Source organism: Gopherus flavomarginatus, chromosome 7 (genome assembly GCF_025201925.1).
Source record: "Gopherus flavomarginatus isolate rGopFla2 chromosome 7, rGopFla2.mat.asm, whole genome shotgun sequence".
In the NCBI taxonomy this organism is placed as follows: Eukaryota; Metazoa; Chordata; order Testudines; family Testudinidae; genus Gopherus; species Gopherus flavomarginatus.
In genome coordinates, this window is record NC_066623.1 from 106,170,144 (window position 1) to 106,193,000 (window position 22,857).

Below are 22,857 nucleotides of genomic sequence, written 5' to 3' on the forward strand. Positions count from 1 at the left end.
TGCCTCTTGTGTAGGTGGTTTTCTTTTTTGCGATGAAACTTCTGAGTTTCACCGCAAAAACTCACTGGCAAGTGTAGACGCTCCATGGTTTTTGCACAAAAAAGGGACTTTTTTCTGCTATAAATGGCAAGTGTAGACATGCCCTTAATATCATAGTTCATTAAGGATATTAATCAATAGCTAGCACATATATGGACCTCTTTGTCAGGTTTAAGCATGACTGAGATTAGGGCTTTATTCACTGAAGGCAGCAGAATGCCTCTACCAAAAATCTCAGTGTATACTTCAGCAAGCCTGGGAGACAGAGTCTCTTTTGAACTGGGCATAAAATTCAGATGGAAAGCAGTCTAAGCCTGGGGGCTTGCCTGATTTCATGTTGCCTAGGGCGGCCAGACCTCAGAGGTATGTAACTGAGAATCGAGCCAAATTTGTTGTTGTTCTGTTAGCTGGGGAAGCTGCAGATTTTGGATATATTCTTCTAGTAACTGATCATCAGGGTATCTTCCTCTAAATACAAGCACTGATAGAATTTGGAGAATTGTTCGTTAATAGTTTTTTGATCAGTGTCTGGCCCTGACTAGAGCAAACGGAGGGGATTTTAGCTTTTAGTGAATTCATTCTAAGTCTATGCAATAATAGTTTCCCAGCATGTCTGTTTTAGGCTATGCTTATGCTATACACCGCTATCAGTGGTGTGTAGTGTATGTCTAGCAACACGCCACAGTGAAAAGTGCACAGCGTCCACATTGAAGTGTGTCACTACACTCATCGGTGAAAGCTCTGGCAAGAGGGGAAGCAGTGGGGAAAGGCTTGAGCAGCTCCCCACTGCCAGAGCTTTTCACTGCAAAATCACAAAGCTCAGACAGGGAGAGTGCATGGGGAAAGGCAGACTGTGGCTTCAGAATAGCGGATGTTGGTAGATTTTAGTGAGATTGAGAAGGAGCTCCAGATCTAAGCAACCATTTTCCCCTCCCAGTTCCCAGAAGACTCATATTTAACAAGAATATTTTAAAGCACTGCCTTTTTTATTCCTCTGTAACTTACACAGTAAGCTGATTTATATCATATTAAAATAATTTATATTAAAATATTATGTGGATGAGACTTTTATTCCAACTTCTCAAATAAGACTCAGAACGAATTTTATATGATAGAGTTACCTAGCCCCGGGGTGGGAGGTGGAGAGTGTGTTGATGGAAATGATGACAGGACTTTAGTGATAGAAAGCATCACCACCACTTTGGACTTACATAGTATTTTTGATCCTCAAAGGGCTTTATGGACACTGACACCTTACTATACCTGTATAAGGAAGGTATGTAAATGTTGTTATCCACCTTTAACAGATGGAAAAATAAGGCAATGTGATTAGAAGACTTGCCTAAAAACTCAACATAAAAGGGACCAGGATAAGAATTCAGGAATTCTTGTCTCCCAATCCTGTGCTCAGATCATTCCTTCTCCGTGATTAATTGTGAACGTATAAATTTCACTAAACTTTACCAGACAATACTAGAATGATTTACAATAGACCTTACCACAAATACAAACATAAGATTCCTGAGGTGAAAATTGCAATGTCTGTGATCAGATGAAAAAAATATATATAAGTTGCTCTTTTATCCTGTCTGTTTCAACTTCCAGGCAACGTCATTGTTTGACAGCATGATTACAGGGATTGCACATCAAGTCAGGTAATTAATGTGTTAGATCCAATGCTCCTGAGGACTTGCTTCAACCTCCAGCAGTGCTGGTCAAGTCTGCACTCTATTCCAGCACACAGTAGTGACCTTTCTAGTTTTCTCCTGAGAAGAAGGAGTCGTCAAGCATTTCAAGCATAATGAATGGCTTAAGAGGGCTACAATATGTCCGTAGCTGATGATGAAATCTGCCCTCAGCACAGCCTGAGGGAGACTGATTTGAGGTCTGCAAAAAAAACAACACAACCTTGTTCTAACATAAACTTAATCCCAATAAAAAGAAAAGGAAAATGCAAGTCTGAAATCATTAAATCATCTAGTTCATATAACCAAGTTTGCACCACATATAGATTCTTAATTCATTTTAAAGTAATCTATTTCTTGATCACAATCTACATAATACAATATAACCGTATTAACAAAGTATAGCATTATATAATAACTATTAACAACAATGCTTACTTGCTTCTTACCTTTTTATCTTATACATGTGTTAAGAAACAGATGACCCTGTGCCTATTCATGATGACTGCTGCACAATCAGCCATTTCTGCTGAATCAGTACGTTCTATTTGATTCTGAAAAGAAAAAAGAAAAGCAGATTTTAAGATTGGTAATTCTGTTATGAACCATGTTTTCTCAATACAGGAAGTTTGTTGCAGCTAGCACAAGACATTCAGCAAACGCTGCAAATCTCCAAATAATTGAGTTTCTATTTGCAGCTTTTAATTCAAGGTTCTATGTGCTTTGGAGGGCAGTAGCAGAAATATTCTGACTAAAGAGACCAGTGGTAACGGATATGTTGCTACCTGCTTACAATTACTCTTAATTTAATTGTACACCTATAGAATGAGGCATCAACTGCAGTCATCCTTGTATCCTTGATGACCTTGACTGTAATGCTAATTTATGGACCTAGTATAAAATTAATCATTTTATATTACATTAAGCCTTCCAAGAATAAAAGCCAGTAGATTTGATACTTAACAACTCATGACTCTCACACTCAGAATACTTGAAACTCCACTCAACGGCTTCCTGCTGATTTCTTTACTGCCAAACAACTGTGTTTATGCCAAATTATTCCTACAATACCAGTCTCTCTCAATTTCCTAAAGGCTTTTAATCTACCACCACCACAAGCATCCCTAGAAAATGTATTTTACTCTTCTGAACAGAACATCTTCGATAGCATCATGTTTTCATTTTCATGTGGCTGCATCGTAGTAGTAAACACAAGAGTATGACCTATCCGCGCACACTGGGAACATAACCAGTAGTACATGACCAACTGCCAAAAGTAACCTAAAATAGAACAAGGACTCAATTAAACTAAGCTCATATTTTAAAGTGTGTTGACATTGTTTCTAATGCATTGCAACTGCCTAACATGTAATATGTTTATTAATGCTTTGACACAGCTTGAAAAGACTCTTACAAAACCCCACTGAAATGGAAAGAGCTTGAAAAAAATAAAACTCTCCATGGACCAACACAATGTTCAGTGTTGGAGTACTATTTTCCCAGGGTTGTTTATTGTTCTCTTCAGAAATATGCCACAAATAATAATTCCAGGAAGCTAATGAATTGAACAGTTGCAAACATAACAGAGGTGTTTACAAGTCTGGAATAAAATCATACAGCATCATATGCTGGTAGTACCATTCCTGCATGCTAATTGTACAACAGTGCTTTCAAGCATATTCCTGCCTCCTTAAGTTAAGGAGACAGTCAAAAACTTGGGGAAAAAGAAATGAATTTCCATTCTGTGTTATCACTTGATATGTAAATTGGCAATAATACACATACAGGAGTGAGTGTGTGGGTGAATTCCATGAGCATGAAAGGTTCTCCAGACAGATGAGGTACAGACAGCAATGTAAGCTCTCTCACTACACTACCATGTCCCCTCCCTGACCTGAAGTATCACCTTGTAGATGGCAAAAGAATAGTTCAGCCTCCATGGCCCATTCAATTCTTGGTCTATCTGATGAGATTTTGAAAAGTGAGACCCACTTAGTAACAATTCTGTTCATGCTATGTGATGTGAACACTTGTCAACCAAACCCTGGTCACCAAATGCATTTCACGTGGGCTACCAAACTGCTATCTGACAGTAACAGATTTTGATCACTACCAATTAGAACTGGATTAGAACTAACAATCTATAGGTGAAAAAAAAATCACATATTCTGTTACCAATCCCCTGAAGCAAACAAGTCTCCCACAGAGGAAATATTTGGGGCATGCATGGCAATAGCTATAAAAATAAAATGTGAAAACAGTAGAACTAATCTACTTTCTTTGGTCCCTTTTCCTGTGTACCAAAGTTAACTTTTTCCTAATTGTTCAACCTGGAGAAGGAGAAACAACCAAAGTATTGCCACCAGCCTCCAAAGAAAATTCTTAGAATATTACCCTGCAGTCCAAAATGCTCCTTTGTTTACACCACGCCACGTACACTGGAACATCCACAAAGGTCAACCCAAAAATCAATGCACATTTACAAACATAAATGCAATATATTTATATAGCGAGAGCCATATCAGAAAATAGATTAAAATGTAGGGGTGGCTTCCTCCTCTATTTTTTGAAAGAGAAAAAAATAAGGAGGATAATAAAAGAGGATCATTTCTAATAAAGAGAGTTAAAGGGGAAACAGATTAAAATAAAATCACATAATATTCATTAGCTTTGATGGTCAATGCTCTTAAGTTCTGCACAAATATCAACCTCTGCTTATAAGGGACACCATCACCTGGGAGGAGTGGGAGACTAATCCTTCCTTCTCAGAACTGTGTGCCTAGTAAAACTCAAAATCACTATAACTGAAAAAGAAGGGAAAAAACCTCAAACATCATTTGTTTAATTTGAGCATTTTAAGGCACGTTCACTTTTTTGATGATTGGATGCATTTTGTCTCCTGCACTACTACGATAGGACTCTGTGACAATAAGCACCCCTGTATTCATACCGTACACACTATTGTAATAATCTTTGTACAAAATATGCCTTGTGAGGTATCATTTGAAAACTAACTCCACACTGGTCAATAGCATCATGGTGAAATGTATGTAGCAACGTCATACGTAAAGTTATGAAATACCCCTGGATGATGTTATTAGCACATGTTGAAAACCACACACCTCTGCCTAGGCAAAAGTTGTTGAACAGGTCTATCCTAAACAAAGAAATGTGTGTTTTATCTCAATTTATATATAAGTAGTAAACAGGGGCCTCGAGACAGCAGGGGGAGGAGATGAAAGGAGACTCAGTCCTTTTCTACACTACAGAGTTTTGTCCACAAAAGTCATGATGACAATCTAAAAGTGCTATAGCAGCATTGTTACTGCATGTTCACACTATGCTCCCTCTGTCAGCAGAGCATGTCCACAGTTGGAACTCTATCATCAACAGTAAGAGCAGTGCACTGTGTTACTTGCCACCTTCTGCCACTAGGACTTGTGGGAAAGCAGAGTGGATCACAGTGCATCACGGGAGTGGGCTCAATGTCCCATGATGCTTTGTTTTCTGTCCCAACATTCTATGGGCTTCCAACAGCGTTTTACAGCATTTTTCAATGGCCCCCATATATTGAGTGCCCACCATCTCCATCTGAAAGGATGGATCCTGCACTGTTCTCTAATGTTGTGGTCACTTTCATTAACATATTGCAGATGGTAATACAATTAATCATGAGGTACCTATCTAAAGAGGAATTAGAGGTGCCTGACCTGCTGCGTGCCATGTAAAGAAAACACCAGATTACTTTTGGCATTCATGGAGCAGCTGCACACGGTGCACTGTTGGTTTTGGGCACAGGAAACAAGCACTAAGTGGTGGGATCGCATTCTCATGGAGGTCTGGGATGACGAGCAATGACTGCTGAACTTTCGGAGGCAGAAGCCACCTTCCGGGAACTGTGTGCGGAGTTTGCCCCAGAACTGCTTCACAAAGACACCAAAATGAGAGCTACACTCTTGGTGGAGAAGAGTGGGGCGATCACAGTGCGGAAGCTAGCAACTCCAGACTGCTACTGCTTGGTCGCAAATCAGTTCAGAGTCGGGAAGTCCACCGTTGGAGCTGCGTTAACGCAAGTGTGCCGGGCCATTAATCTCATGCTGCTACAAAGACCATGACTCTTGACAATGTGTGTAAAATATGGTTGGCTTTGCGGAAATGGTATTCCCCAACTGCAGCAGGGCAATAGATGGCATTTTGGCACCGGACCACCTTGCAACGGAGTACATCAATAGAAAGGGATACTTCTCCATGGTATTACACGTGCTTGTGGATCACCACGAACGTTTCACTAACATCAGCACAGGGCGGTCAGGGAAGATGAATGATGCAAGCATCTTCAGGAACACTGGGCTGTACAGAAAGCTGCAAGCAGGAACTTTCTTTCCAAACCAGAAGATTCCAGTGGGAGATGTGGAAATGTCCATAGTGATCCTTGGAGACCCAACCTGCCCCTTATTCCCAAGACTTACAAAGCCTTACAGCAGAAACCTTGACAGAAGTAAGGAGCGCTTCAACAGGCTCAGCCGGTGCAGAATGATTGCAGAATGTGCATTTGGCAGATTAAAGGGTCACTGGTGCTGTCTTTTTGGCAGGTTAGACCTCAATGAGGAAAATATTCTCATGATCATAGCAGCCTGAGGAAAGTGTCCACAGGGATGGAGCATTGAGGTGGATCACCCAGCAGACCCCACAGCTACTAGAGGGGCTCAACAGGGGGCTATTCAAATCAGGGAGGCTTTGAAGCAGCACCTTGACAATGGGCCCCAGTAATGTGTCATTCTGTAATTAATTGAACCAGGCATTGTTTACTTGCCACCTTAAATGACCCCTGTAATTATTCCTGCCTGAGCATTAAATGTAGTCGGCAAATGTGGCGCTCGCCACTGTACTTAGATTTCTGTTGCAACCGCCCTGTGTAGGTCACAAATGAAGAATCACTGTCTTTGTAAGACTCAATATTTATTAAACAGGAATACATAGATTAACATTTCTTACAGGGGACATGACAGTGAGCAACAATCGCTGAAGCGAGGATCTCACAGCTGCGTGTAAGTCCAGCTGTCTTCACGGAAAACGTCCCTGGGGTGGAGTGCAAGGGCTATTATGACGGACTGGAAACGTGAGAGGAATGTGTGGGAAGAGTTTGGGAGGGAAAGGAATGCAGTTCTGCATGAACTGCAGGGGGAGTCAAGCATGCATGTATTCTACCTGCAGTGCAATCAGGGACCTCAGCACCTCCGTTTGGTCCTCCATGAGCTTTATTATCCTGGACTCTGTCTCCTCTCCTGGCTATCCATTTGTAGTTTCATGTTTATTGACTCTCTCCACACTTTGTGCTTGCTATCAACCTGATCTGACAATTGCAGCAATTCCCAAAACATGTCCTCTTTCTCCTCCTTATCTGATGGAGGCACTCCAAAGGTTTTTAGGAACTGGCCCTCAAGGGCACATCTGCAGAAGCAAAAGAAACAATACACAGAGTCAGGATCGCATATGCACTCTGTCTTGAATCATAAAAGTTACATACACCTCTTTCTCACTTTCCCTTGGCAAGCATGCAGCATGGCCAGAGCACTAAACTTGGTGAGTTTGGCCGGATCATGTGTGCGTGTGTGCGCACGCACACACACAAGATGAGACAAGGTCTCGGTGGTTTCAGAAGGGGATCAGTACAAGCACCTGGGGACACTATTCTGAATACTGGCACAGTTTTCCACTGGTGGGGGCGATCGAAGCTGAAATCACACTACTGAAGGTAACCGAAGACGCAAAGGTGTATCTCCTATTTGAATGCAGTTTAAGACCTGCTCCGTATGCTGCTCGCCTGTGTGCTGCTTTGGTTCCTCCAGAAATAACTTCTGATTGGTGCAACAGTTTCCTACAACAGGGGAAGAAACAAAGCAGCTGTGCTACTGAACCTTCAGTGGAGGATTGCAGAGTATCCGCAGGAAAGTTTCCTAGTGATCTCAACTATGGAGGCTTCTTGGGAGATCTCGGTGTGCATTAACAAACTTTTCTGCAGGGCCCCCATTGCGTAGCTGCACAGGGGAATGCAAAGCAGAATCAAACAGTACCTAGCGTTGTTAAATTCAATCCCTTCTCTCACATACACCATGTAACAAAATAAAGGACACCTCTACCTCATGTAATCATGCACTATCAAAGAAAAATGAGTACTTACCACAGCTCCCCTCTCTGCTTCAGGCACACCTGACCTGGACTGCTGGGACTGGCTAGACCCCTCTGAAATCAAAAAGCGGTCCTGGCTTGCCATGGCACCAAACAAGCCTGTTGCCTGCCCCCACCTCCTCCTCCAACTCAACCTCCTCGTCCACCACTTCGGCCTCAGGATTGACTCTGCTGGCTGCAGCCTCCAGGCCCCCCGAAGTATCCACAGAGCTCCTGTGGGTGGAGGTGGTATCGCCGCAGAGGATGGCATGCAGCTCCTTGTAAAAGTGGCATGTTTTCGGTGCCACACCATAGTGACAGTTGGCCTCCCTTGCCTTCTGGTACACCTGCCTCAGCTCCTTTATCTTAGCTCGGGACTGCTGCGTTTCCTCTTTTTGCCCCTTCTCATCCATGCCACGAGCAACCTGCTCGTAGATGTCAAAAGTTCCTGTGGCTGGATTGGAGCTGCGACTGCACAGATCCAGCAAGTCCACTGTATTCCACATGGGAGTCTGTTTGCTGTGGAAAACTGGCACAGTCAACTGAGAAGATGCAATGTGAGCTGTCCACACCAAGCAAAAATTGACAAGGCTTTAAAGGGAGAGGGGCGCATGCCTGTGTACCTGCCTGCAGGGTAAAAGACTAGAAACTGCTTACCAGAGCGGTCATGAGGGGCATTGTGGGACACTCAGAGTGACATAAGCACGCATAACATCTATATTGACACTGTGTCGCTCTATGCCACTCATCTAAGTGGTTTTATTATGTCAGCGTAGCAGGAGAGTTAAATCGGCAGGAGGAGCATTGTTGTATATACACATCCACTGTTTTGTCGACGAAACCTGACTTTTGTCGACAAAACTGCCTAGTATACACAAGGCATAAGTCCCTTTCATGCTGTTCTGACAGTGTAAAGATGTCTTAAAATGGACATGATTTATATTTGCATCCACTTCAAGGCACATGTACGCTGCTAGATCAGTATAAAGTGGTGTTTATATAAATAAGGATCAGGACCCAAAAAACCATACGTAGTCTTGGAAGGATTCAATTTTTGTCAGTAAATGTCAATTTCACAGCACACACACAGACGAATGAAAAAATATTTCCACTGATAATTATTGAAATTTACAGATAGTCAAAGAAAGAAAAATGCTGCTTGTGAACTTACCGTTTGAATTAAGGATATTTAGTTTGTATATTTTGACATAGGATGTTGACAGTTTGTATTTTAATGGTTACAAAGCTTTACCTTTTTGAACTTCAGCAGCTACTTCACCAAATAATTGTCTAATGCCCAAAATTTCCCATAACTGTGAGAATTGATAACAATTGAAAAAAAATTGCTTACAGCCCATAATCACACATAACTGTGAAAATTTAAACTAATTAAAATCTTTTAAAATGCTTTAAAATAATCAATATTATTTGCTGAAATCGTAAAAAAAAAAAATGTAATAATTTAAAAAAGAATCTGGCCAGCCTATCAGTACTTTGTAATTCTGGTGTCTTAATTTCCTTTTCTCCTCATTCTGGAATCACTGATTGAAAATATTAGAGACTAACCAACATGCAATGTACAGTTTATCAACGATCAGTGATTAAAACACAAAGTTTTATCAAGTACATGAGTCACAGCTGCTATAATAAAAATGGATGGTTTTGCATTAACAGGGACATAATTAGAAATGTTAAAATTAAACAATACTATAACCAGCCTAATGAATTTCAGGCCAAACATTTCAAATAAATGATAATTATTCCAATCACTTGAACTGTTCACCTGATTGATAATTATAAACACTTAGCCCTGGTCTACACTATGAGTTTAGGTCAAATTTAGCAGCGTTAGGTCGATTTAACCTTGCACCCGTCCACACAACCAAGCCTGTTTTGTCGACTTAAAGGGCTCTTAAAATCGATTTCTGTATTCCTCCCCAGTGAGGGATTTTGTGCTAAAATCGACCTTGCTGGGTCGAATATGGGGTAGTATGGACACAATTTGATGGCATTGGCCTCCGGGAGCTATCCCAGAGTGCTCCACTGTGACCACTCTGGACAGTACTCTCAACTCAGATACACTGGCCAGGTAGATAGGAAAAGCCCCGGGAATTTCTGAATTTCATTTCCTGTTTGGCCAGAGTGGCGAGCTGATCAGCACAGGTGAGTCCCAGAATCATAAAAGAGCTCCAGCGTGGACCAAACGGGATGTACTGGATCTGCTCACTGTATGGGGAGAAAAATCCGTGCAGGCAGAACTCCATTCCAAAAGACGAAATGACAATATATTTGCTAATTCTCCAAGGGCATGATGAACATAGGCTACAACAGAGACACAGCAGTGCCACGTGAAAGTTAAGGAGCTGAGGCAAGCCTTCCAAAAAACAAAGGATGCAAACGGTCACTCTGGGACAGAGCCCCATACATGCCTCTTTTATGATGAGCTGCATGCAATTCTTGGGATGGCCCCTACCACTACCCCACCACTGTCCGTGGACACCTGCATGGGGGGAGTCTCACGCAACAGGGATGAGGATTTAGCAGATGAGGAGAATCTCTTCTCCCTGGGAGCCAGAAACTGTTCAGCACCCTGGAGCCAATACCCTCCCAAACCTCCCAAGGTGGGCTCCCGGACCATGAAACCAGAGAAGGCACCTCTGGTGAGTGTACATTTGTAAATATAATGCAGGGTTTAAAAGCAAGCATGTTTAATTATTAATTTGCCCTGAAGACTTGGGATGCATTCGCAGCCAGGATAGCTACTGGAAAAGCCTGTTAACATGTCTGGGGATGGAGCAGAAATCCTCCAGGGACATCTCCATGAGCATTCCTGGAGGTACTCTAAAAGCCTTTGCAGAAGGCTTCTGGGGAGGGTAGCCTTATTTCATCCTCCATGGTAGGACACTTTACCATGCCAAGCCAGTAGCAAGTAGTCTGGAATCATTGCAGAACAAAACATTGCAGCGAATGGGCCTGGGCTTCGGTGACATTCAAGCAACATCCGTTCTCTCTCTCTCTGTGTTAGCCTCAGGAGAGTGATATTCATTGTCACCTGGTTGTCATATGGGAAATTTGTTTAAGGGGACATTCAGAGGTGCCCGTTTCTGCTGGACTGTTTGCCTTTGGCTGAAAAGAAATCACTTCTGCTATTAGCCACACGGTGGGGGGAGGCCCGTTCATGCTGAGCTGTTCGCGTTTGGCTGACAGGGATCTTCCCTGATACTAGCCACGCGATGGGGTGGGGGAGAGGGGTGTGTGTGAAGCAATTATCCCAGAGAATTGGAGGGGGGGGTTGGATTGTGCTGCACATTCACCCTAAAACCGCAGGCTCTCCTTTTAAATGGCCAACCCAACAGGCTTTGCTTGGTATGGGAAAGGAGGGCGCTGCTGTTTGAAACCCACGTTCTGAAGATTGAAGAAGCCGAAACCCTTTGGCCTGCAAGCCAAATTCTGTTGCCCAGCCGAGCATGTGTGATGTCTCACACCAAACCGGCAGGCACTCAATATAAGAGGCAAAATGCAACCTCGTACCAAAAGCACGTGTGCTACGTAATGTGAATCGCTTGATTCAGTGTGAAATAGTCTTCCCTTTGTTCTCTAAAATGTATCTTTTAAAATACTACTCTCCCTTTTTTTCCTCCCGCAGCTGCAAATGTTTGGGCCAAAGGATTGGGCCAAAAGAAACCTGATGAGGTTCAACAAGGACAAGTGCAGAGTCCTGCAGTTGGGACGGAAGAATCCCATTCACTGTTACAGAATAGGGACCGAATGGCTAGGAAGCAGTTCTGCAGAAAAGAACCTAGGGGTTACAGTGGACGAGAAGCTAGATATGAGTGAACAGTGTGCCCTTGTTGCCAAGAAGGCTAACAGCATTTTGGGCTGTATATGTAGGGGCATTGCCAGCAGATAGAGGGATGTGATCATTCCCCTCTATTTGACATTGGTGAGGCCTCATCTAGAGTACTGTGTCCAGTTTTGGGCCCCACACTACAAGAAGGATGTGGAAAAATTGCAAAAAGTCCAGCGGAGAGCAACAAAAATGATTAGGTGGCTGGAGCACATGACTTATGAGGAGAGGCTGAGGGAACTGGGATTGTTTAGTCTGCAGAAGAGAAGAATGAGGGGGGATTTGATAGCTGCTTTCAACTACCTGAAAGGGGATTCCAAAGAGGATGGATCTAGACTGTTCTCAGTGGTACCTGATGACAGAACAAGGAGTAATGGTCTCAGGTTGCAGTGGGGGAGGTTTAGGTTGGATATTAGGAAAAACTTTTTCACTAGGAGGGTGGTGAAGCACTGGAATGGGTTACCTAGGGAGGTAGTGGAATCTCCTTTCTTAGAGGTTTTTAAGGTCAGGCTTGACAAAGCTCTGGCTGGGATGATTTAGTTGGGAATTGGTCCTGCTTTGAGCAGGGGGTTGGACTAGATGACCTCCTGAGGTCCCTTCCAACCCTGATATTCTATATTATATGATTCTACGCTCCCCCTAACATCTCCATCCCAGAGGATAGCGCAGATTAGAAGACGAAACAAACGCACTCGCAACGACATGTTCTCAGAGCTCATGCAGTCCTCCCGCACTGAAAGAGTTCAGCAGAATGCGTGGAGGCAAACAATGCCAGAGTCCAGGAAAGCATTAAATGAACGCGATGAGAGGAGGGAGGCGCACGCTGAGAGGAGGCAGGATGCAATGCTGAGGCTAATGGGGGAGCAAACTGACATGCTCAAGCATCTGGTGGAGCTGCAGGAAAGGCAGCAGGATCACAAAGTGCCACTGCAGCCCCTGTATAACCACTTGCCCTCCTCCCCAAGTTCCATATGCTCCTCACCCAGATGCCCAAGAACACAGGGGGGAGGGGGGGAGGCTATGGGCACCCAGCCGCTCCACCACAGAGGATTGCCCAAGCAACAGGAGGCGGCATTCAATAAGTTTTGAACTGTAGTGTGGCCTTGTCTTTCCCTCCTCCACCACCCTCACCCGGTACTTCTCTTGTCACTCAACCCTCCTGGGCTACTTTGCGAGTTCTCCCCCTATTTGTGTGGTGAATTAATAAAGAATGCATGATTTGGAAACAATAATGACTTTATTGCCTCTGAAACTGGTGATTGAAGAGGGGAGGTCAGTTGGCTTACAGGGAAGTAGAGTCAACCCAGGGGGTGGGTTTTCATCAAGTAGAAACAAACAGAACTGTCACACTATAGCCTGGCCAGTCATGAAACTGGTTTTCAAAGCTTCTCTGATGCAGAGGGTGCCCAGCTGTGCTCTTCTAATTGCCCTGGTGTCTGGCTGTGTGTAATCGGCCGTCAGGCGATTTGCCTCAACTCCCACCCCGCCATAAACATCTCCCCCTTACTCTCATAGATATTGTGGAGCACACAACAAGCGGCAATAACAATGGAAATATTGGTTTCCCTGAGGTCTAACTTAGTCAGTAAACTGCACCAGCGAGCTTTTAAACATCCAAATGCACATTCTACCACCATTCTGCACTTGCTCAGCCTATAGTTGAACTGCTCCTTACTACTGTCCAGGGTGCCTGTGTATGGCTTCATGAGCCATGGCATTAAGGGGTAGGCTGGGTCCCCAGGGATAACTATGGGCATTTCAACATCCCCAACAGTAATTTTCTGTTCTGGGAAGTAAGTTCCTTCCTGCAGCTGTTCAAACAGACCAGAGTTCCTGACGATGTGAGAGCATCTTGCACCTTTCCCAGCCATCCCATGTTGATGTTGGTGAAAAGTCCCTTGTGATCCACCAGTGCTTGTAGCACCATTGAAAAGTACCCCTTGTGGTTTATGTACTGGCTGCCAAGATGGTTGGGTCCCAAGATAGGGATATGCGTTCCATCTATTGCCCCACCACAGTTAGGGAACCCCATTGCAGCAAAGCCATCCACTATGACCTGCACATTTCCCAGAGTCACTACCCTTGATAGCAGCAGCTCAGTGATTGTGCTGGTTACTTGGATCACAGCAGCTCCCACAGTAGATTTACCCACTCCAAATTGATTTCTGACTGACCAGTAGCTATCTGGTGTTGCAAGTTTCCAGAGGGCTATCGCCACTCGCTTCTCAAGTGTGAGGGCTGCTCTCATCTTGGTATTCTTGTGCTTCAGGGCAGGGGAAAGCAAGTCACAAAGTTCCCTGAAAGTGACAACGGATGCCACGAGAATAGATATTTATACAAAATAGATATTTATACAAAATGACAAGAGGACCTGCCAGGTGGATTCATGGCACCAGGAGAGCAGAGCTGCAGCGGAAGCGGTGGAGTACGACAGTTAGCACCGCCCTCATTTCCTGAGGAAGAACACATGTACCCAGGAGCACATGACAGACAACATGGAGAAATGCGCTATTGAGACAATAGCAGCAGAGCAGAGTTGCAGTGGAAGTGGTGTATGACGATGGTTAGCAGTCCTACTGCACCGTCTGCTGACAGCAGCACCCAGGACACAACAGCAGCGGTATTGGTGAACTGAGCTGAGCAGGCTGCACGCTTGCCATGGTATGGCGTCTGCACAGAAAAAAGGCATGAAACGATTGTCTGCCATTGCTTTCATGGAGGGAGAAGTGACTGACGACATGTACCCAAAACCACCCGCGACAATGTTTTTACCCCATCAGACAATGGGAGCTTAACCTAGAATTCCAATGGGCGGCGGAGATTGCGGGAACTGTGGGATAGCTACCCACAGGGCACCACTCTGTAAGTCGATGCTAGCCACGGTAGTGAGGATGCATTCTGCCGACTTAATGCACTTAGTGTGGACATATGCAATCAACTGTATAAAATTGATTTCTAAAAATCGACTTCTATAAAATCGACCTAATTTCGTAGTGTAGACATACCCTTAGTTAGAGGTGGTTTGATCTGTGGTACTTGCGTTCAGATAACTGATGGCCAAGAAGGCTAATAATTGGAATCAGAGTGTTTTACCTTTAGGTCATCAGTTCAAGGTTGCTAAACACAGGGATTTACTACTTCATAATGACAAGGAGTCCGGTGGCATCTTAAAGACTAACAGATTTATTTGTTAGTCTTTAAGGCGCCAACGGACTCGTTGCTGTTTTTGTGGATATAGACTAACATGACTACCCCATAATGGTTCTTTGGTAGCCTCTCTATGAAATAGATGTCTTAGACTAATTTCAGGTGGACATATGTCTATAGGACCAAAAAATCCAAAACTGTCAGTCTCAGTGGAAAGGCAAATTAATGAATGGAGTCTCCCTCTATATTTGGTTTCTCCAATCCAGCCTTGATATAACTGTGTAGTGTAGTGAAACTTGTACTGATGGTACACAGGCTCTACCTGTGCTCTGTGGATAACAGAAGACTTCAGTTTTCAATACTGTCAGTCTGTTCTCTTTCATGAACATTAAAATTCACAATCAAAGAGTTATTAATCCTTCGCGGAGATAAAGAACAGGGCTCTTTCTATCTAGCGTATTCGAAACAAAAGTAATGGCAGGTTTGACAATATGTCTTAGACAGCGATAATACAGGCGGTAATAGCTGCACCATATGCATTAAAATCTCTGCTGTGGCAAAGGACATTAAACTACGTCCTGAACATGGGCTGGCATTTTAAAGATATTTTTATTGTCATTGCAAACCTGTAATCATGCGATTAGACAGAAAGGAAAAGAAATACTTTTAAAATTCTGTCTATTACACAACACACACACATACATACCCAAACAAAAACAACACTGGGACTTATTAAAGAAAGAGAAAAAAATACTTAGACTAAAAAAAAACCACCAGGTAAAATACCCTTCCAGTATTAGTATAGAAAGCTTCAAAAAGCATCTACCATAGCTCCATATTTTAAGAAGAAATTTTTATTTGTGTTCTGGAAGTAACGACTTTTCTGTAACATCATTGGAACCACATACCTGTATACTAAACATAAAAGCCTTAGCACACAACTGAGACACTAAAAACACCCTCACATCATCAAAACACAATTATTTTTTAACCTTTACATTTCAAACCCCCCAACAATTTTTTTTACCTCTTCCAGTCTTAATCTGTTGGGAAACAATGTAGAAAATTGGAATCCAAGCAATAAAAATCTCAAAACATAGGGATAGCAATGTTGTGTGTTGATCTGGAAGTTCCTGAGAAAAGAAGTCTATGATCCCTTTCATCTATCAGACTTCCCACTTCCCCCTCTCCATAGATTATGCTAGAGTCAATATCAGAAGAATTGAGCCCATGGTTTCATCTTTTATTTGGGTTATGAAATACTTTATTAAGAGCAGTAAGTAAGGAATTAAATGCAGTTAATTTAAAAGAGATTAAAACTTTTCTAATGGTTCCTTCGCATCAACAGCATCAGAAATACCAAGTATCCTTGGATTTTTCATCTTCAGAAATTCTTCATTGCTCCTACTAATCAATGTGGAGTAACACAAGATTAGATAGTTGTGTTTCAGGTTTGCCACTGTAACCTGTATTCTCTCTTCTCTTTCTCTATAAAAGATTAAGCCAACGAACTTCTGTTCATTCTATTTAGTTCTATCTTCATCTAAGTGATTTTGCAGATAGAGGAAAGCTAAAAATAATAATAATAATAATAGGAGATACACCAATCTCCTAGAACTGGAAGGGACCTTGAAAGGTCATCGAGTCCAGCCTCCTGCCTTCACTAGCAGGACCAAGTACTGATTTTTGCCCCAGATCCCTAAGTGGCCCCCTCAAGGACTGAACTCACAACCCTGGGTTTAGCAGGCCAATGCTCAAACCACTATCCCTCCCCTCAAAGCTGAATTCTCATTAAGGAGGAATGAAAGAACCTCTAACTTTTCCACTCATATTTGCATTTTTCCTGTAGATTTTTTTTCCCCATGCTGTTTTAAGGCTGCTATTTTCATTCTTGTCTCCTGCTGAGTCTCCAATAGGGGAAGACATTCACTCATGTCAGAGCAGCAGCAAAGTATACCTAACAGCAGCCACCTCAAAGAAACACTGTATATGGCTTCCCAGTCAAACTAGCAAGGACAGAAGAAAAATGAAAACAACGCTATCAATCCTTGCCCTTGGGCAAATACCCCGATGGTAAAAGACACCCGCTCTATGGCAGTGCTTACAGTAGTGGACAAATCCTACTGCTCAACACTGCAGACAAATCCCTTCTCTACTTCAGAGGGAGGAAAATTTATTTTTTTGACACAGAAAATACTCATGCCAAAAAACCACACAGGTTCAGAATGCTGTGGAGGCAGGGCCTTCAGAACGCAGCTGGAGGGGAAAGCTACATGCAGTTCTTATGCAACCTCTTTTGGCTGACAAAGGAGCAGTTTTGGTTTGCTCTGAAACCCAACCTATTGGCCTTGATATGATGTGATAAAGCTCTCTCCAAATACATTATGCAGTCTAAATTCTAGCTAGCATTTCACACACATCCCAGTTTGAAACACTGTAACACAGAAATCTCATGTATAGTATATTTCATGCTTTTCTAATTTAAACTTGATTCATGCTTCTGAATTTAGTCATGGACCCATTCCATAGAACATGGAATTAACATAAATTACATTTTGTTTTTTAAATCAGCAGAGTATATAAAATTGACAGTAATTATTTCAAATTTGACACTAATCACAGAATCACAAAAAAATAGGGCTGGAAGTCATCATGTCCACCCCCCTGGACTGAGACAGGACCAAGGAAACCTAAGACCATTCCTGACAGTAAAACTGGTTCTTCAAAACCTCCAGTGATATGGATTCCACAACCTGTGTTGGAGCCCTATTCCAGAGTTTAACTACCCTTATAGTTAGAAAGTTTTTCTTAAAATCTAACCTAAATCTCCCTTGTTACAGATTAAGCCCATTACGTCTTGTCCGACCTACAGTGGACATAAAAATAATTGATCACCATCCTCTTTATCATAGCATATTTAACATATCTAAATATTATCAGAAACCCCCCACCCCCACACACACCTTCTTTCCTCAAGAATAAACATGCCCCTTTATTTTTAACCTTTCCCCATAGGTCAAGTTTTCTAAACCTTTTATCCTTTTTGTTGCTCTCCTCTGGACTTTCTCCAATTTATCCATATCTTTCCTAAAGTGTGATTCCCAGAACTGGACATAGCCCTGCAGCTGAGACCTCACCAGTGCCAAGCAGAACAGGACAGTTACCTCCCATATTTTACATGCAACAACCCTGTTAACAAACCCCAGAATATATTAGCCTTTTCTACAACTGCATCACCTTGCTGACTCATATTCCATCATGCTCCACTGTAACTCCCAGATCTTCTTTAGCAGTACTACCATCTAGCCAGTTATTCCCCATTTTACAGCTGTGCATTTGATTTTTCCTTCTTAAGGGAAGTATTTTGCACTTGTCTATATTGAATTTCAGTGGTGATTTCACATCAATTCTCCAATTCGTCAAGGCCATTTTGAATTTTAATCCAGTCCTCCAATGTGCATGCAAACCCTTCCAGCTTGGGGTCATCTGCAAATTTTATAAGCACACTCTCCACCCCATTATCCAAATCATTAATAGAAATCTTGAACAGTACCAGATCCAGGACTGACCCCTGTGAGACCCCACTAGATACAACCTCCCAGTTTGACAGCGAACCTTTGATAACTACTCTTTGAGTATGATCTTTCAACCAGTTGTACACCCTTTATAATAATTTCATATAGACCACATTTCCCTAATAAAGGCTAGAATAAAACATAACAAATAAGAGTTTGGGACAAATTGTTTTAAGATGGGACCATTTATTTTGCATGTTTTTCCGTTCTTGGGAAAGGCAAGGGATTGACTATTAGAATACGTCACTGTGGAAGAAAGGCTAACCTCTAACAGGCTTGAAGAGTAAACTTATATCAAGCACAGTGCCCCACATCTCAATCTGAATCAATTATCTACTGTGACAACTCCTGTAATCAATTATAATTAGCTCTCTTGGCTTCTGTGTAGAGGAAAACAGAATGACTCCCCAAAAATATGGCAAAGCCCATTGAAAAATTCACAGATGTTCCTTATATTTGGGAAATAATTGCAAAACTGGAAACTACGTCATGAAGACTGGGTCTCCTAGATTCACTGACTAAGCTTTGGGGACTGCCAAAGAACAATCGCCAAAGAACAAAACACATGAAGATCTGATAATGTATGTGATAGTAAAAGTCAAATGTTTAACAACATGCAACTGGAAGAAAAAAAGATCACTTGCCACTATTTATTTAGAGGTCCACCAAGTTTCAAGAGGAAAATCTCCTCAATTCTGTTTAATTAGCTACCTAACTTATCTTTGTAGAGTTTTCAGAAGAAGAAAAATCTGTACAGAAGATAAGCCTGCACATCTACACTCCGTTTCAATACGCTGAATAGTAGTCTATCAAATATTAAAATCATTTTCATCACCACACTTAGTTACTTCCACTTTCGAACAAAACTGTGGTCACCTTTGCTAAATGTGTATTTGTATAACAATCATTTACTACAATCTTGATCACCCTATCCCACCCCTCTCTGTTAGTTCTACATAATCTGTGAATTATAGATGATAAAATAGTTAAAACTCCTGAAATCTGGTATTTTTATATCAGACTCCAGAAGCAAATAAGATACCTATGGAAGTTTTTCTCATAATATCTTTTGACCTAAAATATCCTTGGAGGGATCAGGCTGAACTTAATATCCCGTGACAACTGTATTTGCCCTTATATGGCAGTCTTTGTATTTTTACCATATTTACTTTATATTGATTTATGTTCACCTGCATGATATCATGAACGTTAGTCACTGTTGTGTCTTGTCAGTCTTTATGAAGTTCATTACTAAATGTACATGATCTTTATCTAACTGTATTATTAAGTCCTGTGTACTATGTCTTCAGCAATTAGCAACTCAGTACAAGAATTGTAATGTTCTACTGTTATGGGCTGGAATTGGCTTCACTGCTATTTCTGTATACTTGACTCTCATTTACCTTTACACCAGTCTGACAGCGTTAAGAGGTCTTAGAGTTGAGTAAATTACATTTAGACTCAACTTAAGGCTCCTTTTCACAGCTAGAGTGGTGTAAAGGCACCCAAGTGTAAGTGAGAATCAAGATACTTCTGCAATTTATGATAGCTATTTTAAAATTCTGAAAAAAATAGTAATTATCAAAAATCAGGTTGTCCAAAAATGTGTATATTTTTGGTAGTTCTCGATATTACAGGGAAGATTCTAATAAGAACAGCCATACTGGGTCAGACCAAAGGTCCATCTAGCCTAGTATCCAGCCTTCCAACAGTGGCCAATGCCAGGTGCCCCAGAGGGAATGAACAGAACAGGTAATCATCTAGTGATCCATTCCCTGTTGCTCATTCTCAGCTTCTTGCAAACAGAGGCTATGGATGCAATAGATGGACCTATCCTCCATGAATTTATCTAGTTCTTTTTTGAACTCTGTTATAGTCTTGGCTTTCACAACGTTCTGTGGCAAAGAGTTCCACAGGTTGACCATGCGCTGTGTGAAGAAATACTTTCTTTTGTTTGTTTTAAACCTGCTGCCTATTCATTTCATTTGGTGACCCCTAGTTCTTGTGTTATGAGAAGGAGTAAATAACACATCCTTATTTATTTTCGCCACACAGGTCATGATTTTATAGACCTCTATCATATCGCCTTAGTCATCTCTTTTCCAAGCTGAAAAGTCCCAGTTTTATTAATCTCTCCTCAAATGGAAGCCGTTCCATACCCCTAATCATTTTTGTTGCCCTTTTCTGAACCTTTTCCAATTCCAATATATCTTTTTTGAGATGGGGCAACCACATCTGCATACGGTATTCAACATGTGGTCATATTATGGATTTATATAGACGCAATATGATATTTTCTATCTTATTATCTATCCCTTTCTTAATGAGTCCCAACATTCTGTTTGCTTTTTTGACTACCGCTGCACACTGAGTGGATGTTTTCAGAGAACTATCCATAATGACTCCAAGATCTCTGTCTTGAGTAGTAACAGTAAATTTAGAATCCATCATTTTATATGTATAGTTGGGATTATGTTTTCCAATGTGCATTACTTTGCATATAGCAACATTGAATTTCATCTGCCATTTTGTTGCCCAGTCGCCCAGTTTTGTGAGATCCCTTTATAGCTCTTTGCAATCTGCTTTGGACTTAATTATCTTGATTAGCTTTGTATCATTTGCAAATTTTGCCACCTCACTGTTTACCCCTTTTTCCAGATCATTTATGAATATGTTGAATAGGACTGGTCCCAGTACAGACCCCACTATTTACCTCTCTCCATTCTGAAAACCGACCATTAATTCCTATCCTTTGTTTCCTATCTTTTAATCAGTTATAATATAATAATATATGGATATATATACCTATCTCATAGAACTGGAAGGGACCCTGAATGGTCATTGAGTCTAGCACCCTTGCCTTCACTAGCAGGACCAAGAACTGATTTTTGCCCCAGATCCCTAGGTGGCCTCCTCAAGGACTGAACTCACAACCCTGGGTTTAGCAGGCCAATGCTCAAACCACTGAGCTATCCCTCCCCACCAAGAGTTGCCTATCCAAGAGTGGACCTTCCCTCTTATCCCATGACAGCTTACTTTACTTAAGAGCCTTTGGCGAGGGACCTTGTCAAAGGTTTTCTGAAAATCTAAGTACACTATATCCACTGGATCCCCCTTGTCCACATGCTTGTTGACCTCCTCAAAGAATTATAGTAGATGGGTGAGGCATGATTTCACTTTATAAAAAACCATGTTGACTCTTCCTCAACAAATTATGTTCATCTAATGTCTCTGATAATTCTGTTCTTTACTATAGTTTCAACCAGATTGTACTGAAGTCAGGCTTACTGGCCTGTAATTGACGGGTTCATTTCTGGAGCCGTTTTTAAAAATTGGCGTCACATTAGCCATCCTCCAGTCATTTGGTACAGAAGCTGACTTAAATGATAGGTTACAGACTACAGTTAGCAGTCCTGCAATTTCACATTTGAGTTCCTTCAGAACACTTGGATGAATACCATCTAGTCCGGGTGACTTATTACTGTTTAGTTTATCAAGTTGTTCCAAAATCTCCTCTAATGACACCTCAATGTGGGACAGTTCATCAGATTTGTCACCTAAAAAGAATGGTTGAGGTTTGGGAATCTCCCTCACATCCTCAGCCATGAAGACCAATGCAAAGAATTCATTTAGGTTCTCCGCAATGGTCTTATCATCCTTGAGTGCTCCTTTAGCATCTCGATCATCCAGTGGCCCCACTGGTTGTTTCACAGGCTTCCTGCTTCTGATGTACTTAAAAAAAAATTGCTATTACTTTTTGAGTCTTTGGCTAGTTCTTCTTCAAATTCTTTTCTGGCCTTCCTAATTATATTTTTATACTTCATTTGCCAGAGTTTAAGCTTCTTTCTATTTTCCTCACTAGGATTTAACTTCCACTTTTTAAAGGATGCCTTTTTGCCTCTCACTGCTTCTTTTACTTTGTTGTTTAGCCACAGTGGCACTTCTTTGGTTCTTTTACTATGTTTTTTAATCTGGGGTATACATTTAAGTTGAGCCTCTATTATAGAGTCTTTAAAAAGTTTCCATGCAGCTTGCAGGGATTTCACTTTTGGCACTGTCCCTTTTAATTTCAGTTTAATTAACCTCCTCATTTTTGTGTAGTTCCCCTTTTTGAAATTAAATGCTACGGTGTTGGGCTGCTGTGGTTTTCCCCACCACAGGGATGTTAAACTTAATTACATTATAGTCACTATTACCAAGTGGTCCAGCTATATTCAACTCTTGGACCAGGTCCCGTGCTCCACTTAGGACTAACTCAAGAATTCTCTCTCCTCTTATGGGTTCCAGGACTAGCTGCTCCAAGAAGCAGTCATTTAAGGTGTCAAGAAACTTTATCTCTGCATCCTGCCCTGAGGGGACGTGTACTCAGTCAATATGGGGATAGTTGAAATCCCCC

The 22,857-nt window shown here is 41.8% G+C and overlaps 1 protein-coding gene across 1 annotated transcript in view; it reads right to left on the reverse strand.

Annotated features, from left to right (window-relative positions):
- The window catches only part of ZFYVE9 (zinc finger FYVE-type containing 9), a 98,332-nt gene that overhangs the window by 62,154 nt on the left and 13,321 nt on the right, over window positions 1-22,857 (reverse strand). Inside the window, exon 2 of the mRNA XM_050961653.1 lies at window positions 2,174-2,278. The gene's annotated coding sequence lies outside the window, so the exon portion shown is untranslated. The remainder of the gene's footprint in view (window positions 1-2,173; window positions 2,279-22,857) is intronic.